This window comes from Pan troglodytes, chromosome 15 (assembly GCF_028858775.2).
Source record: "Pan troglodytes isolate AG18354 chromosome 15, NHGRI_mPanTro3-v2.0_pri, whole genome shotgun sequence".
Classification (NCBI taxonomy): domain Eukaryota; kingdom Metazoa; phylum Chordata; class Mammalia; order Primates; family Hominidae; genus Pan; species Pan troglodytes.
Window position 1 is genome coordinate 28,615,015 of NC_072413.2, and position 18,284 is coordinate 28,633,298.

The 18,284-nt window shown below is 38.9% G+C and overlaps 1 long non-coding RNA gene across 1 annotated transcript; it reads left to right on the forward strand.

Moving 5' to 3' along the window:
* The first annotated feature begins 14,741 nt into the window (after window positions 1-14,741).
* Window positions 14,742-17,720, forward strand: LOC107968304 (uncharacterized). The gene is made up of 3 exons (XR_001709401.3): window positions 14,742-14,793; window positions 14,884-15,038; window positions 16,389-17,720. It is a non-coding gene; the product is annotated as an uncharacterized LOC107968304 (long non-coding RNA).
* The last annotated feature ends 564 nt before the right edge of the window (window positions 17,721-18,284 follow it).

The window sequence follows — 18,284 nt, forward strand, 5'->3', positions numbered from 1 at the left end:
TATCCTGATGGAGAAACCATAGACAAGGCCCTGAGATTACATGGCAAGGGACAAAGGCCCAGCTGAGCCTGCCAAGGCATCACACATGTGAGTAAAGCTGTCCTGAACCCTCCAGGCCAGACCAGACACCAGCCAAATGCCACCAAGTTATGCCAGTTAAAGCACAGGGAGCAGAATTGCCTGAATTCCTGACCCACGGAACTGTGAGATGTAATAAAATGGTAGCTGTTTTGTGGTAGTGGGCAACATAGCACTAGAAGAGAGATAGAGGTGCATAGGTGCCTGGCATAGATCACTTCAGCTTTGAAGGCCCCTGGACTTGCAGTTGGCATTCACAGGTGGAATGCTGCTCTACCTAGCCCAACTTGATGCATTCAAGCATAGAGAAGAGCGTGGTGCCTTCTCCAAATAACTCTTAATTTGTGACTTGAGACCATTTCTGCGAGACAATCACTTGTGTACTGTCCTGGGGAGCAAGTCTTCCCAAGTGATTACACATTGTTAAAGAAAGATTAATCCTTTAGCATATTCGCGTCTCATAATTCATGGGCCAGTTGGAACCCAAGCCTAAGCCAAACACACTGAGCCCATGCTTTATTTTTCCCATTAATTTCCTCAGCTACCACATTATTTTCAACAGCCAGAAGGTAACTCTCTTCACTTCAGAAGAAACACATAGAAAGCCCTGCTCCCAAGTGGATAAGGAAACACATTATTTGTTGTAAGGCTTAACAGTTATGGTGAAAGACATAAAGGTAGGCTCTTTAGTTAACAGTTTTCAAAACTAATTTCATTCTTCTATTTAATGACGTGCTTTCATGTACACTTTCGTTTAAATGACTGAGAAAAGGCAGTATATTTTGGAAACATAATGCAAAGTCTTTGAATATTCACAGTTTGTCAACCCATAATATATTTTCATGGAAATGAAATGATTTAAAAACTACCCAAGAAAAAGAAATAACAGAGACTTGAGCCCATTGATTTGACAGAAGATGCTGAGGCTTTGGAGGTTTGGGGTTTGATTGCCAGACTTGCCATGTATCGAAGGTGTGATTTGGCACAAGTGACTTCAGCACATCTCTGAGCCTTACTTTCCTCCTATGTAAAATACCTACCCTATGTGATTGCACACATGCAAGTCCTCATCTCTGGCTCTGCTGTAGGAGGAAACCAAGCTAAAACACTACCTACAGGGAAATATTAAGTTGGCAGGATTTTATTATTGGAGGAATATATAAAATTGACCATACACTGAAATATGCGACTGTATTAGTCCATTTTCACACTGTTGATAAAGACATATCTGAGACTGGGTAATTTATAAAGAAAAACAGCTTTAATGGACTCACGGTTCCACGTGGCTGGGGAGGCCTCACAATCATGGTGGCCCGTAAAAGACACATCTTACATGGTGGCAGGCAAGAGAGAATGAGAGCCAAGTGAAAGGGGAGGCCCCTTATAAAACCATGAGACCTCCTGAGTCTTATTCACTACCACGAGAACAGTATGGGGAAAACTACCCCCATGATTCAATTGTCTCCCACTGGGTCCCTCCCACAGGACATAGGAATTATGGGAGCTACAACTCAAGATGAGATTTGGCTGGGGGCACAGCCAAACCATATCAGCAACCATTAAGAAGAGTGAGAGGGCTGGGCGCGGTGGCTCACACCTGTAATCCCAGCACTTTGGGAGGTCGAGGCAGCTAAATCACGAGGTCAGGAGTTTGAGACCAGCCTAGCCAACATGGTGAAACCCCATCTCTACTAAAAAATACCAAAAAGTAGCTGGGCATAGTGGCGGGCACCTGTAATCCCAGCTACTCGGGAGGCTGAAGCAGGAGAATCGCTTGAAGCTGGGAGGCAGAGGTTGCAGCGAGCTGAGATCGTGCCACTGCACTCCAGCCCAGGTGACAGCGTAAGACTCTGTCTAAAAAAGAAAAAAATGAAGAGTAAGAGAAATCAGTCCAGTTGATTTGGGAAATTTCCATGACATACTGTTGAGTAAGAAAAGCAAGATGCAGGAAAAAAAAAAAAAAAACAGAAAAAACTCAACCTTCTATCTGTATCTAAGCATACCTATTTTTAATTTCATATATGTGAACTATAAAAGGGTATATTACTCATTTGCTAAATGAGGTAGGGGGCGTGGAAATGAAGGGAAGGAGGTTAGGAAAACAAAGCAAAAGAGGGCCTTAAAAATGCCACGTGTATGGCATGATGATATGACTCCATTCATGTAAAATCACACATACATGAATTCAGGCCTGTGATGAATGAACAATAGTTGTCAACATGCTAATGGTAATTACATCTGGAATGTGGTGCTTCAGGTAGGCATTTACTTTCTTCACTCTTTTCTTGTTTTAAATTTATAATAAGCATAGATTAATTATAAAATCCAAAAAATATTAAAGCAACAAATATATAGACAAAAACTAAAGAAACAGTTTAGCATAGTGGTTAAGACCATGGACCCTGAGGCCAGATGGCCACATTTAAATTCTGGCTCTGTCACTTATGACTGTGTGGCGTTGGGTGAGTTATTTCATTTCTTTGGGCTTCTGTTTCCCCATGTGTATGGAGATAATAATAATGTAGTACCAACTTCATTAGGCTATTAAGAAAATTAAGTGGCTGGGTGTGGTGGCTCATGCCTGTAATCCCAGCACTTTGGGAGGCTGAGGCAGGCAAATCACTAGGTCAGGAGTTCGAGACCAACCTGAGCAACATGGTGAAACCCCATCTCTACTAAAAATACAAAAATTAGCCAGGCGTGGTGGTGCACCCCTGTAATCCCAGCTACTCGGGAGGCTGAGACAGGAGAATGAATTGAACCCGGGAGGCAGAGATTGCAGTGAGCAGAGATCGTGCCATTGCACTCCAGCCTGGAAAAAACAGAAAGAAAGAAAATTAAGTGAAAAATATAGGTAAAGTTTTTAGAATGGTGCCTGGCCCATAGTAAATGCTACACAAAGGCTAGCTGTTACAATTTCTTTTTAACTGATTGTTAAAAGGGGAAAACTGAAGGGCTTAAATGCTACAACCTTTAGTTTGTCAGGGAGAGAAGATATGCCTCACTATAGTCATGGCCTGTATGACCATCTGTACATAGCTGTTCTACTCTGGCAGGTAAGGCAGCTTCTATTTCCAGAAAGAAAGAAGAGGAAGAAAAAAGAAGAGAGAAGGAAGAAAGGGGGGTAGACAGAGTTGGAGGAAGAGAGGGAAGAAGGCAAACAGAGAGGGTGCAGGGGGAAGAGAGGAGGAGGAAGAGTTGGAGGAAGCAGAAAAAGAAAAGAATAAAACGCTTCAAAGATTCCACTTGGATGCTGGTGGGATAGCGCAGGTCTGACAAACTCCCCATCCCCCAAGGTGTCCTACCTGGCCTGAAGAATTCACTTCCCAGCTTTCTGGTCGCCCCAGTTCTTCATGAGGCACGCAAGTTCATGTTAGTGATTTTATTTTTCTTAATTGAAATGTAACTGATCGTATAGTACATTTTGCTGACGTTCATGTCACATTTCCTGGATACCAGATTAAAAAATACTTCTAATTAGTTATAAATGCGAATGTATACACAACAATTCTGAAACGGTTTCTTCATCAAAGTTTGCTTCCAAGTATGATACATATGACTTTAGTGCCAATTCTTATTAACTGTGCACTGCAGTGTGCCGACACCCATGACACATTTCCCCAAATCCAATCACAAAAATATTTCTAATTAGCCATAAATGAGAATGTACACAAAACATTTCCAATAGCCACTCTGTTCCTATCAAAGTTCACATCAGAGAAAACTTAAACTGTTGCCGCTGAGAGCCTTGCTCCGATTTCAACAACTCCTGTTTCAGAAATGCTTAGAAAATTGACTCTTTAGATCTTGCTAGGTAACAGATCTGAGGCAGATTCATTTCAACCCAAGTCCTTTATTTGATATACATGTGCTCCTGAACCCACCTAAAATGCATACCATAGCCCTTCAAAGGCAGTGATAAAATTACTTGGTTAAATATTTTGGCTGGATTTCCTGTTTTCAGAGGCCTGGGCTTTGCAATCTGCAACTTCTGCATCTGCACGTGGCCACTGGGGCAGTATTAAATGGCACTACAACTGCCAACCTCCAAAAGAACCAGGCCTCACAGGGAAGGCTCCAGGCACCCATCCACCACTATGAGCCACACTGAACGATGACTCTAGGCCTCAGTAACTGCCTTCAAATCCTTGGACCTTTAGCTTTCTATAGCAATGCCTGGCTTTAAGCCTCTTAAGATGATCACAAATCATAAAGTACCCTCCTCAGTTCAAAGTGTCAAGTTTATAAAATCACATTAGTTATAATTCAGGTATTCTCCATCCTCAAGGCTGTGAAGCATTCTGATCTGTTCTTAGATTTCTGTATAATCTTTCCTTCGTTTTATAACAGGCTTTGTCTTCTGTTGCTCTGTGCAAAGAGCACCCCTTGACAAGTCATAAGGCCGTGATATGTGCACGGTACATCGCAGTGAAAGAGCGGCTTTATGCGAGGGGAGGAGAAACGGTTCTGTGCAACTTTGCTTACTTTCACTACCTTTAAAAACTCATTAAATAGGATTCTGCCTTTTACTTGCTGAAGTGTTTAAAATCCATTTTAATGAAAAATTCTAATCCTATATAATCACACCATAAGTACTTTCTTTCTGTTCAAAGAGGAAACAGTGTTAAATTTTAATGCATACCTCTGGCAGGCTATAATAAAAGTGTTCAGTCAGTTTTAAATCCGATTAGTGTAACTGTTACAGATTAGAAAAAAAATCCCAAGTGATTGGAGCAAGTCCCCAACTCAAGAAAACTAACTTAGGGGGCCTTCATTTCAGACTCAAAGAGAACATCAAGACCCCAGAATTTGTTCAGAAGCTAATAAAAGCAAGGACTTGTGCCAGGGATTGCAGGGATGTAAAGACAAGCTTGCAAATAGGAAGCAGATAGGACAGAATGCAGCCCGGAACAAAGTGGACTTACAGCCGGAGAGAGAAAAGTGGGAAATGCTGCGGGAATTCTGAAAGGACAAAATGACATCCCAGGGAGAGAAGCATTGAGAATTTTTAGAGAATGTAGCTTCTAAAAGAAGCCTTGAAGGACAGAGAGAACTCCATAGATGAGGGAATAAAGGCATTTCTGCTGAGGTGGGAAAGATAGTTTCCATAGAATCAGGGAAAGTTCCTTTTTTTTTTTAGAACTTCTCATGGCCCCATGAGAAGGGGAGGGGAATTCCTCTTTGTTGAGTGCTGCAATTGTACAGGCACTAGACACATACATGTGTTTTCTCATTTAATCCCCACAGCATCCCAGCGCAGTGGGCATTTTATCCCCATTTTATAGATGGGAAAACTGAAGCTCAGAGAGACTGTAAGACTTGCCTGAGGTCAAACAGCTAGCCACTGGTGGCACTCAGAAAAAAAACACAGTTGAGCCCCTCTCAGTGTTTAGTCTCAGGAACTCCTTGAATCACACCTTCCTCTTAGCCATCATTAAGGCCTAACCTGTTCTGAAAGAGTTTCCTGACCTCCTGAGTCAGAAATGACATTTCTGGTCCCGAATTCACAGCATTCTGATTTTCTATTACCCACATGGCACCAATTGTGCCCTGCCTTAGGTTGTTATTTCTCATGGACACGTGCACCTCAGTGCTTCCGAATTGGTAGGGTCAGCCGCGGATGGCAGGAATGATTTTAAAACCTGAGAAAATGCACATACATGCACTTAAATATTTATATTTATAAAACTGCCCTGTCACTCACTTCACCTCACTTTCTCCCACAGTCTAATACATATAGAGGGGGTGATAGCTGTCTAAACCCTGAAGGCACCAGCAATGAGCACTTAAACACAGTCTAAAACCACCCCCACTCAGGTGAGAACAAGTAAGCTAGCTAGACTCAAAATCAGGTGACTTGATGTTGGGTCCTAATTATGACATTTACTAGCTGTGCCATCCTAAACAACTTATCCTCTCTGAGATCCAATTTTATCATCTATAAATTAAAAAACATTGTATCTGCTTTACCTGCACTTTAGGATTATTGTGCAGATAAGATGGACAAACCTGTAAAGTCATACACAACATTATGGTATTAACATGTGTGGATTAGAAACACATTGAAAATAGAACCTTGCATCTTGCTTTTTTCTACATATCCTCAGTGATTGCCCATAGTAGATATTTAATAATAGGTGTTGAATCGCAGATGGAACTCTTATAACGTTGGGGAAGTAACAGCATATCCAACCATGATGTCAGGAAAGGTACTAAGACGTCCTCCAGCTGGGATAACATTTGCCACCCTTGCCTCCCCAACCTAGATATGTTCTGAAGGCAATGTCTGTTTGAAAGGCATGGCTGTGTGGGGCTTTGTGCCTTGAAATGAAAAGCTTTGGGCTCTATTTTATGATCATTTACCAACTTTATTCCATCGTGTTCTCCATTTTTTACCTCCAAACCAAGATGCTCACCTATACCTCTTCAAAGTCAAGATGCAACTTCTGCCTTAGATCAATCAGTGGCTGTTCAAGAGCAGAGGACACTTTTTACTTTTCAAAAAGAAAATTCTAATGGGTGACTTAAAAACTTAGTTTCCTCATTAAAAAAGGACCACGAAGGGGAATTGAAAGCCAAATACAAACCCCCACAGTAAGAGAAAAAAACTGTAAAAAATAAAAGTAAAAACAGGGATTCATGAATGCAGGAAGAAATTAAAACAAACCTGCAGGCCCTCATAAATACAGCAATCAGGCAGCTCCACGCATGCATCCCACATTTGAATTTTTATTTTATGTGGAGTATTTTTGTATCTGCTTTGCCTAAATTTGGCCTGTTACCAAAGCCTAATGACTCTACTTTATGTTAAGCTTTTCGAATGAACTAAACTTAAAACTAGGAAAAAAAAACCTGTTAATTTATCTTGCAGGAAAAGGTGTTATAATTTGAATGAAAAACAGCAAGCAGACAGATAAAAAGGAGCTGGCACAACACTTGGGCAATCAGTTATGGTGTTTTGTACCTGTAGGCTGAGAAATTGTCTCCAGTGTTGGATGATGTTATTACCATTGCCTATTTTCACTTGTACATTAGGTTCAAGCATAATCATGCAAAAATTTGAATGTTCTCCACAGATTTACTATTTTAATAAGCTCATAATGTTAAAACACTATATATGTTGACAGTGGTCCTTACACTGTATTAAGAAAACAAATCAAATCGTTTTCTTTAAAATGATAAGTAGCCTAGTTTGACCTTTCTATAGGCACTGGTCAGTAGAAATGAACCTCTACAATAGTCTTCTCTCCTACCTTCCAGTCTTTTATCCCATCTATCAATAAGGATACTATTCTCACAGACCATGTGGACTTATCATTTTGGAAACTGCCCTTGTCCTATTGAAGGCCATGGGGCAGAGTGAGACAACAATAAGCTATATTCATGAATATTCATGGCACCAAAAATATTTTCAGATATAAGAAAGCAGATGTGGTGTCTAGTTCATAAATCTGGATTATGAAGTAAAATCTATGGCTAAGTGGGTGATATTCAAACAGCAGTAGTCATAGCATCCATGCATGAGCAAGGGGGAGAATCATTGGCATAGGTAAATTCAAGTTCAGAGGAAACTGGAGGCTGACGTTGAATTCAACATGGAAACAGAGAGACAGTAGTGTATCCAATCTCAGTAGGTCCTTTTGGGTCTCTATTTTGAGAAATAATTTAATAGCATTTTTAAAGATATGGGTTCATTGTAAAAAAAAATTGGAAAATATAAACAAGCATGAAGAAATCTATGGTTCTATTTCTCAGAAATAATCCTTGCTACTGATTTCAGATCTTATTATTCTAGGCTTCTTCCATACATATTTTAATAGGTTCATCTGACACATACTGATTTTTAAATTGCCTTTTCCACTTAATGTCTTGTTAACGTCTTTTCATGTGATTAAATATTCTCCAACTACAGTAATACTTTAATAGCTATATAATATTCCATTAAGGAACACTATGCTGCCTATGGTTGGATATTTATGTGCCTCCGCAACCTAAGATGGTAATGAACTTACAGCGAGTTCTTTTTGAATACCAAAGTCTGACCATCCCCCACGCCTCACGAGACATTTTGCAGCTTTCTTAAAGCCTCTGACTCTTGCGAATTTAGTGACTCAGACTGTCCCATCGACTTCTATTTAATTTTAAGGATGTATTACACACACACCGCTCAAAATAAAGCTCCTCAAAATAATTGCATCTACATCAATTAACATTTTTATTCTATAATTCCATAAGGGCATTTCATATATACCTCTATTTTCTTCTGCAACAACACCCTTAGAATAAATACGACACGAGAAAGTATACACACTTAAGACGCACTGCACAATTACTTCCACCTAATCCAAAGACAATTTTCATTTATCTATTGATTCACTCAAGAAATATTTATTGAGCACCTATTGTATGACTTGCAATGTGCCACATGCTGAGACAGAAATATTTCAGAATCTACATTGGGTATGTCTTGACTTCAAAGCCAAAGCCACAAGGAAATGTTTATGTTTTTCCTATATTTTCCTCAGATATTAAGTACAGAACCAGTACTTAATTTATGTTATATAAAGATGTCACTCTACTTTTGAATGGTACGTGAACCTTTTTCAGCTTGTTGCCTGATTGATTGATAACAAGAAAATCTAACGAGTCTCTCTGGACACAAATAATTGTACCAGTCAGGGCCAAATACCCAAGGTTTTCAGCAGTTCTGTCCTTCTGTGACCCTTAGATATCAGTTATGCAAGATGCTCATCTTGATAATTGAGATGAGCAAATGAACAGTTATGTTAATAACCTTCCCATCCCTTCCCTCATGACATTTTAGGCCCTGTCCATCAAAATTCATCCAATACTTCCCTTGTGTCTCCTCATGCTACCCTATGTCCTTTTATCCCATCATTTCACTTATACTACATCTGCTCTTATTTCTCAGTTCTTCACTGGTTCAGCTCTAAACCGAAGGCTCCCCCCATTCCATCTCCCAGCCTCCAAACACCCTCCAAAACTCCTATCAGACTAAACAATGGCCTTCTCCTCCTAAGTACTTCAAAGAACACTGAAAGCTGGCCTAAAATTCTTCCCCGACTGGTTGGAAGGAAAAGCAGCTTTCCAAAGAGTTCCATCTCAACAGCATGCCATTCCCCATGGAAAGTGTATTTGGATATAGATAGTGTTGTTACATATGTATGAGAATATGTCTTACTTATTCACCTGCCTTTTTTCAGCCTGATTGTGAGCCCCTGAAGACTGAGAACATGTTTTCTCTGTATTCTATAATGATCCCACCCCCACAGAGTCATACTGCTAAATGTTGGTGCCACCTTTCTTCAAGGCAGCGATCAGTAATTACAACATTTTTAACTGGTCAAGTCTAACTGGGAATAGATTTTTAGAGCTGAGAGGTGACATTGCAGGTTACCTAGTCCATCGCCCTGTCTTTTTTTTAAGCCACAATTCTTATCTACTGTGTGTCACACACCATGCTAAGCTCTTTAAGTGAATTATCTCATGTGATCCTCACAAAAGCTCCGAGGGTAGGAACTCTAATCATCCACATTTTTGTGTGCATACCAAAACTCCCCTCATGCTTTTTCACAATTAAGTACACACAAATGAATGAATATTAACAGCTCAGCCAGGATCAGGACTTGAGTAAGACAGAAGAAGCACCTGGGGAAGAGAATGTAAGGAGACACTCACTCTCAGGGTTGTGAAAGTGCCTCCTTCGGTTTTGCACTCTGGGTGCCTCCCTTGCTTCACCCCAGTCCCAGCCCCATCCTAAACCTTGTTGCATGTCAGCTACTGCTCTAAATATATTTATATATTTAATACTTACAACAACCCCATGAGATAAGTAATGTTAGTATCTTCTTTTACAAATGAGGAAACAGATTAAGTACTATGCTTAAAAATCTCAGAGTTAGCAGAGACAGGGACGGGATTCAAATCCAGTCATCCTGACTGGAGGTAGACATATAATTGAATGAATACCTGAATGAAGGAATAAATAAATAGAATGCTATAAAATGTTGGGAAATGCAGAAACCTTTACATTTTATATTTACTTTTTATATTTTTACTTCTAATCCACTTCACTGTTTCAGTTAATAAATAAAGCCAGTGTAGTGAAATGGAACAAGTATAGATTTTGGAGCTAGACAAGACTGGTTTTGAACAGTGCTTCTGTGTGGACTTGGGAGATCACTTACTTATCTGCTTTAACCTGCATTATCTCATTTTGTAAATTTTTATGAGTATTAGCCAAAAAGTACATAACCAGCATACAATGCCTAGAGCTGGGTGCAGTGGCTCATGCTTGTAATCCCAGCACTTTGGGAGGCTGAGACAGGGAGATTGCTTTAAGCCAACAGTTCTAGGCTAGCCTGAGCAACATAGTGAGACCCCATCTCTACAAAAAAAAAAAAAAAAAATTAGCAGGGCATGGTGGCATGTGCCTGCAGTCCTAGCTACTCAGGAGGCTGAGGCAAGAGAATCACTTGAGTGCAGGACTTCAAGGCTGTAGGGAGCTATGACCACACCACTGCACTTCAGTCTGCAAACATTTATCAAATACTCAATGTAAGGTAACTTTTATTATTTTATCATGTATATTTTTGGGACAAAAGAATCATACTGTAGAAACTATGGCAACTTGATATAATATTCACAACTCTAATGTAAAATATGGCTACCATGGACAAATCACATATTGAAGACTCTTGTATCAGTCAGGATAGGCTAAATTATGCTGAAGTCACAAACTAAAAGCCCACTTCTCAGTGGCTTCACACAACAAAGGTTTGTTTCTTATTAACTGTACATATCTGAAGCCAGCCATCAGGGGCTCGGCTTTAGTTACTCAGGGACTGGAGCTGACAGAGGCACTATATTGTAATAGCCGCTCCTTCTGGAACGTGCAGTAGCCTCAGTCACCAGCAGAGGGAGGTGCTAGAGGGCCTCACATTGGTAAGCACATATTAGTATTGGAAATGACATATGTCACTTCCACCCACAACCAACTGCAAAAACTAGTCAACATGCTCCCATCCAACTGTAAAGTGGTAGAGAAATGTAGTCCTCCCATGTGCTTGGAAGGAAAAAGTAATCGGACATGGTGAGAACTAGATGATTTTCCCACAGACAGGTCCCTTAGCCCATAAAGCTATCAGAAACAGTCTTAGATTATGCAAACAACTGAAGGACTATTTCCCAAGTTGGTTTATTCTCATTGTTGAAGAAATGAAGCATAGAATTGGGTTCATAATTTAGTGGTTTTTTTTTTTTTTGGTAAGAAATGCATTTTATCCTCATGCTGACTTAGCACGGTCTGAACTGGTCAGTTCGGGTTTGGGGAACAGCCTTATATACAATCATTGCTGGAGTTGTCCTGAGTATGCCAAAATAAAAAATGCTGTCCGCTAGAAAGAAACTTTGCACAACAAAGTGTTAAATGAAATAGTACCAGGCAAAATAAGGTAATGCTCTTTTGCTGTCTAGCACCACATAAGATGCTAACTGAAAGAGTAAATAAAAACACTCAACGTGCATTTAGCTTTCATAATTTACCTTCTGCAAGGTTGATTTCTAGTATGCAGAATATGCCACATTATTTAGGCTGTAAAAAGGAGCTGCTTTACACTACCTGCCATGTACAATTATAATAATCTGTCAGACAAATATAATTAGGGAGTGTGATGTCTGTTTGAGTGTGAAGGCTTTGATTGTGTGGTATTGTCTGCTTTCCCCTGTGGCACAGCATAAACAATTGTACTCAGTGGTAACTCTCAGCCAGGACTAATGCTCAGAGTCAGGAACACCCCATCAAATAGCACAGATGGTTGGGTTTAGGTTTGAGGTTGTTGGCTTGTTTGCGTCCACCTCCCCACACACAAGCCTTTCAAGTTTTGGTCAGCAAACTTGACTAAAATAAAGCCTTCTGCAATACAATCTGGTGGGTCTCCAAGATATTGTTAACAGATCATAAAAGTGAATGGGAGACTCATGCAGAGTATGGTCAATTAACAAGTCCCAACCATTTCAATGATGAAAAACAGGCTGAGAAAAGAATGTGTGGGTCACTTTAATGATTAAAAAAAATTAGGTGACACTTTGTGGATTTAAAAGATAAAGTTGTTATTATGTAGAGTAAGTTGTGATTGTAATTTGCTATTAGATTCTCACACCAGCTGGCAAAATAGAAAAGGTAACCATCATTTCAGCCTTTCATAATAGTATTTAGTAAAATAGATTGGAAGCATGTTTCATTTTAAATTAGTCAGTAGTCTTCTTGCCATTCCATCTATACTAACATGAATCAGCCTATTTTACTTAATTTTATTTTATTATTATTTTTTGAGACAAGGTAGCGCTCTGTCACCCAGGTTGGAGTGCAATGATGCAATCTCAGCTCACAGCAACCTCCACCTCCCAGGCTAAAGCAACCTTCCCACCTCAGCCTCCTGAGTAGCTGGGACCACAGATGCATGCCATCACACCTGGCTATTTTTTTGTATATTTGGTAGAGATAGGGTTTTGTCATGTTACCCAGGCTGGTCTCAAGCTCCTGGACTCAAATGATCTTCCCACCTCAGCCTCCCAAAGTGTTGGGTTACAGGTGTGAGCCATGGCTCCCAGCTGATCAGGCCATTTTAAATTTTATTGCCTAATTGATTATCTTTTTATCACTGTAACCTTCATAACCAGAGATTTTGCTGTGGGACTTCCCTACAAGAGACTCTTTTTGCTCTTTAAGAGGAGACTTACCTAGATGGTACTTAAGAAGTATCAACTTACCAAATTCTGCTGTGTTGTAATTCATGTGGTAGAGAAGTTTGGTATTATAATCCGAAACACAGCACCTAAACTAATGGTCAACCCAAAGGAACAATGAAGATTCGACACCTTGTTTTCTTTTAAATTACAAATATGTAACATTCTAATGGTATCTGGACCAACTTAGAAAGATCAACAACTTTGCATTAACAACAGAGGTTTCTTGCGTCTACAAGAGAGCATTAATATTTTCTCTCTCTCTGGACAAATGAGAAAAGAACCCCAGAGATGAATTCTTATACTTCTGGTACTTTTATCCTAGCTAGAGATGTGAAATAATTTTCTGGTTGAATCCACCATTGAGAAGGAATATTATTTTTACAATATTTTGATGTTTGAGTCTGCCAATGTAGACTCTAAGGAATATAACAAACCAATAATAAAATAATGACAAGATCATAAAACCTTTGCATTGGAAAGACCTCTTCCCAAGTTGAAATGATTAGTTCCTCCCTTGGATCCCAATGCACCTTGTATAGTTTTCTTTTCTGGCTATTATAAGGATATGTCTAACTCTATTGGTCTACAAATTTCCTGATGCCAGAGGTTATGTTTTACTTCTCTTTGCCTCTCTAAGGCTTAAAATAGTGCCTACGTTATCATGAATAGGTTACCATGAATAGCTGAATTGATAGATGGATAGATGAAGGAAACAAATTCTATATTGTAATAGTGGATATTTGTTGGCCCCTCCCCAGAATCCATTTCCTGCCTTCCTATCCCCACTTTTCAACAGTTCCAACTTACATTTGAAGATGCAGGTGGTTCAAGGGAAGCACTTATCATCTCCAACTCCAAGAGTCAAATATGCAACCTATGTTACACCAATCGGCACATTCCATCCAGCTAATCAGTGATTGGCTCTGCCTTGAGCACGTGACTTGAGTAAAGGCTTGCATTCAGAGTGAATCTCAGGATTGTTTCTGGAAAGGAAGAGACAAAGATGCCCTTTGCTGTTGGCTGTAAATGTGGAAATGTGTAGCCCTGGAAGCTGATGGCAGTTATCTCAGGACCATGAGGAGAACTAGTCTTAGGATGGAGCCAACAATAAGAAAAATATAGCAGAGGCAGAAAGAAATTGGAAACCTCACTTGAAGCCAATCTTATCTTTGGACTTTTCAGTTACAAAAAAAAAAATGAAGAAGAAGAAGAGGAAGAGGAAATTTTCTTATGTTTTCATATCAGCATGGGTCAGATGTTCTGTTCTTTGCAAAATGATGTATCCTGATAACAATTGTGAATATCATCATTGAGCAGATGTGATTTGAACAAACACAATGTACTTCAAAAATGTTGACAAATCCTAATCCAAAAACATATATACCATTTCTGCCAACTAGAAGTGTTGAATACCCCTAATTCCCATTTTCCACTAAAAGGAACCAGGGCTTCTTGAAGAAACAATTGATTCTAGGTTTGGATAGGAAATGTACAAGTTCAGCGTGGAACATGTGGTTATACCAAAAATCAGGAAAGTTCTCAAAAGCTGCTGTGTCAAAGATCTTAGAAGCCAACTTGAAAAGGTTCCCCAAAATGAGACAATTTGAGCATCAACAACATAATAATAATTTCCATGGCTTAAAATTAATCAAATATAAACATTCACACATTCGTAATGGTATGAGGGGAAACAAATCTCATTGATCTTAGAGAATATTATGAGAACATCTAAATAAAGAGAAACAATCAAGCACATAACCTGCTTTCTTGTATGAACTGTATCCCAGGAAGATCTAATCATTATTGAGGAAAAGTTTCTCTCTACAGACATGAAGAGAGCCCCATGTCACAAATGCTTAATGCAATAATGGATTGAGGCAATAAGCATCAGTGGCTGCTAAAATCCCCCAAAATAGAAACAACTAGACATGTATGCTTCTTGATGTAAGTACACCATATCACCAATGAAGTGTTCTTGTCAGGTAATCAAACCTGAATGAGATCAAGCCTCTAAATCTAACTACTATTTCACAGGAAATTTTAAAAGAATGCAATCAACAAAATCCAAAATGTGAAACTCTGTAGAGAAAATGACTCAACTTTCATCAACAGATAAATTGCAAGAAACAAAAAGAAATGGAGGGAGAACTTATGGATTAAAAGATTTATAAAAGACATAACAACCAAAGGTAATATGAGGACCTTACTGAAATTTGGATTTGAACAAACCAACCATTTAAAAAATGAGATAATCAGAGATATTTGGAGGCTGACTAGCTGTTTGATAATATTAAGGAATTAGTATTAATTTCAATTAATACTAATGATTATTTTTATTGGATGGTGATGATTTTTTAAGGATTCTTCATATTTTATAGACTCATACAAAAGTAGTTATGGGTGCAAACGTATGGTGTCTTGGGTTTGCTTCAAAATAATAATTCAGGAATGGGGGAGAGGAGTAGTAAAGATTAAACAAGATTGGCCATGAGTTAATTGTTGAAGATGAATGATGGGTATATGAGAGTTTATTAGACTATTATCTCTACTCTTGTGCAATAGTTAAAATTTGCCGTAATAAAAATTGTAAGTATATCATTCTATTATCACTGAAAATCATACATATACGCCAACCTTCCTTGTTTTTACATAAACAGGCTGCCATTCTTCAATCACATTCTAATTTAACCATGTTCTATTTCACCTGCATACCCAGCCACCATCACTGCAGTCTGCCTGCCTTCTTCCCAATGAGCATTGTCCCGCATGTGCACACTCATCCCCATGGAGGTGGTCATAGCATATCCATCATTCTCCCAGACCACACACAAAATTCATTTTCATACACATGGTTTTCTTCCATTCATTCTCTGACACCTCTGCTCTACACCCATGGCACCGATCATTCCAATTCCCATATGTCTTTTAAAAGGGACATGCTTCCTAACTCATGCAGACAGAGACATAGAGCAAGTGCTAGTTTGAAGAGTTCCAACATCCACCTTCCTGTGGGCCTCTATACATAATCTGGCTCAGTCTAAACCTCTTAAGTGAAATGCTGTCCTGGAAATAAAATCTGCTTTCTATGTTCTATTTTATTTTAAACTCAATACAAAGCAATGGTCCCCAAAGAAAAGTTATGCTGGAGTTAGGTTCACACAATTTCCCTGAAATGTAATACGAGATTTAAACACAGATGATATGACTGGTTAATAAATGTCACCATTGAGCAGCTTTGTTCACCCAATAATATCATTCAGATCATTATAAACAAATTGAAGGGGTTCTTATGTGAAACAAACACGGCAGGACTTATTCCTGAGTAACACAAGACCAAGGTAGGGCAGCCAATCCTAACGGGCAGCGAGAAGGGGCAAGGCCAGCGTGCAGCTTTGTGGTATCCCGGGAGGATTTTATTTCCAAATATAAAATTCATGCCATGCTCACAGGCAGAACCTTAGAATAGTCATAATGATCTAATGACAGTATTACCATGGAAGGCTGCTACTAATACCTTGAACTACTGCCGTTCTATACAGATCCAGGGATATGATTTCAAAGCTCATGTGGAATGAAGACTGCCCCACCTGAAAGCAATCTACCCAAGTAAAAAGGAGAAGGAAGAAAAGAAAAGGGCAGAATGCAACTGAAGCCCACAATTTGGGATATCTAGGATGGGGAGGTCAGAGTTGGTTCTTTGTGGGGTTTCTTTTATTATTGTTGTAGTTTGGGGAGGGAGTGGTATTTTATGGCAAAGAACGAGAAAATGTCTCTAAATTGGACAGCATTGCCTGCCTCGGACTTTTTGAATTACCTCTGACTTAAAGATTATAAAGTGTTTATTTTTCTCTTCCAAGAAGGGAGGGCATAGTAATTTCCTCCATTACCCTCATGCTCTCCTCCCTCTGCTGTTGAGGGGACAGTTCATTGATGATAGCTCCCTTGTGCTCAGTCAACACTGATAGCAAAAATAAAGAAAATAAACAGCATATTACCTGTGAAAGAATGGGGAGCCCCTGTAAGTCCAACCTAATAAACATCCAAGGACTATTGGGCCTGTCACTTGACATTTTGATGGAAATGGCTGTTGTTGTATTTCTAGAAATCAGAGGAAACATCAGAACCTTTGCAAACAGGAAAGCTGCATAACATTTCAAATACCAGTTAAGTGCCTATATTTATAGGTAGTGTTCACTGTTTCAAATATAACCCTGCAATTCTTTTGGAGAGAGGTTCTGACAGGGCTAACAGACCTGTTTAAAATATATATATATGCATATATATATCATTTTTAAATGATGCTGAAATTTCCTTTTATTCCTTCAATAATTTGCAGTTGGAATTCATAATTTTAGCAGTATTTCTCACATATAATGCCAAATTCGGTAACACCTACTTAAAGTGCATTGTAGCATGTGTTTAAGATACATTGAGCTCTTTGCAGAAAAGGTGCTATAGAAATCTAATAAATAATAAGTAGATGATTGACAAAGGATAACATTAAGAGCTCATTTTTGAAACTTTATAAAAATACATGCATTTGGGTTAATTCTCAGCTAGACAATCTCCTTGGCAGGTAATGTGTAAGGGATCCTACATGCCCCAGATTTTAAGGTTCTGGAATATGATGGAGAGGAAAAAAAAAGGCCTACAGAAGATAGTTCTGAGGTTACAATAGTTCTCAACAAGAATCCAGGCAGGAATCCTCCCAATTTTGGCCTTGAAAATGCATTCACTGATGTTATTTGGAATGTGAAAGAAATCCAAAATATATAGAAGGTAGAGTTATAAAGGGCGGCTGGATTCAACCACATGGCCAAATTTGAATCAGCAAACTGACATTCTCTAAGATAACACACATTATGTCCTTTAAAATTAAAAAAGAAAAACAAGAGCCAAGTATCATTACTCATTTGTTATTTTGTGAGTTGGTTCAACTCAAGAATGCATAATTTTCTGGTTCTAATGCAAACTAAGGAAGGACGAGAGCCAGATATAAACAATTTCCTCCTTCTGGAGTAAAATATATAGCTATCCAGGGATTTAATGTGATTATGAAAAGAGACCAGATGCCTTGAATCTTGGCTGCTACAGGACCTGGCTTGGCAGCCTATAGGTTGATCTCAGAGAGGTAAAGATGAGTCTAAGAGGACTACTTTAAAAATGGAAATAAAATGCTTTATAAGTAAGCAAAAGCAGGAACAAGCTTATCGTAAGCAGAGTAAGCTGATGAAGGTGCAGATAAAACTTCACCAGAAAACCTGTGTAGTATCGTTTATGCCAAAGCATGACATTTGAATCTTCACATAGGAGTATGAGTTTCCAATGCATTTGGTTTTGGGATTACATCTTGGACAAGTTCTTTCTCTTTTTTTTTAATTTTTCTTTGGTGATTTTATTGACTACTACTACTAATATGTGCATTTTGTAGAGAA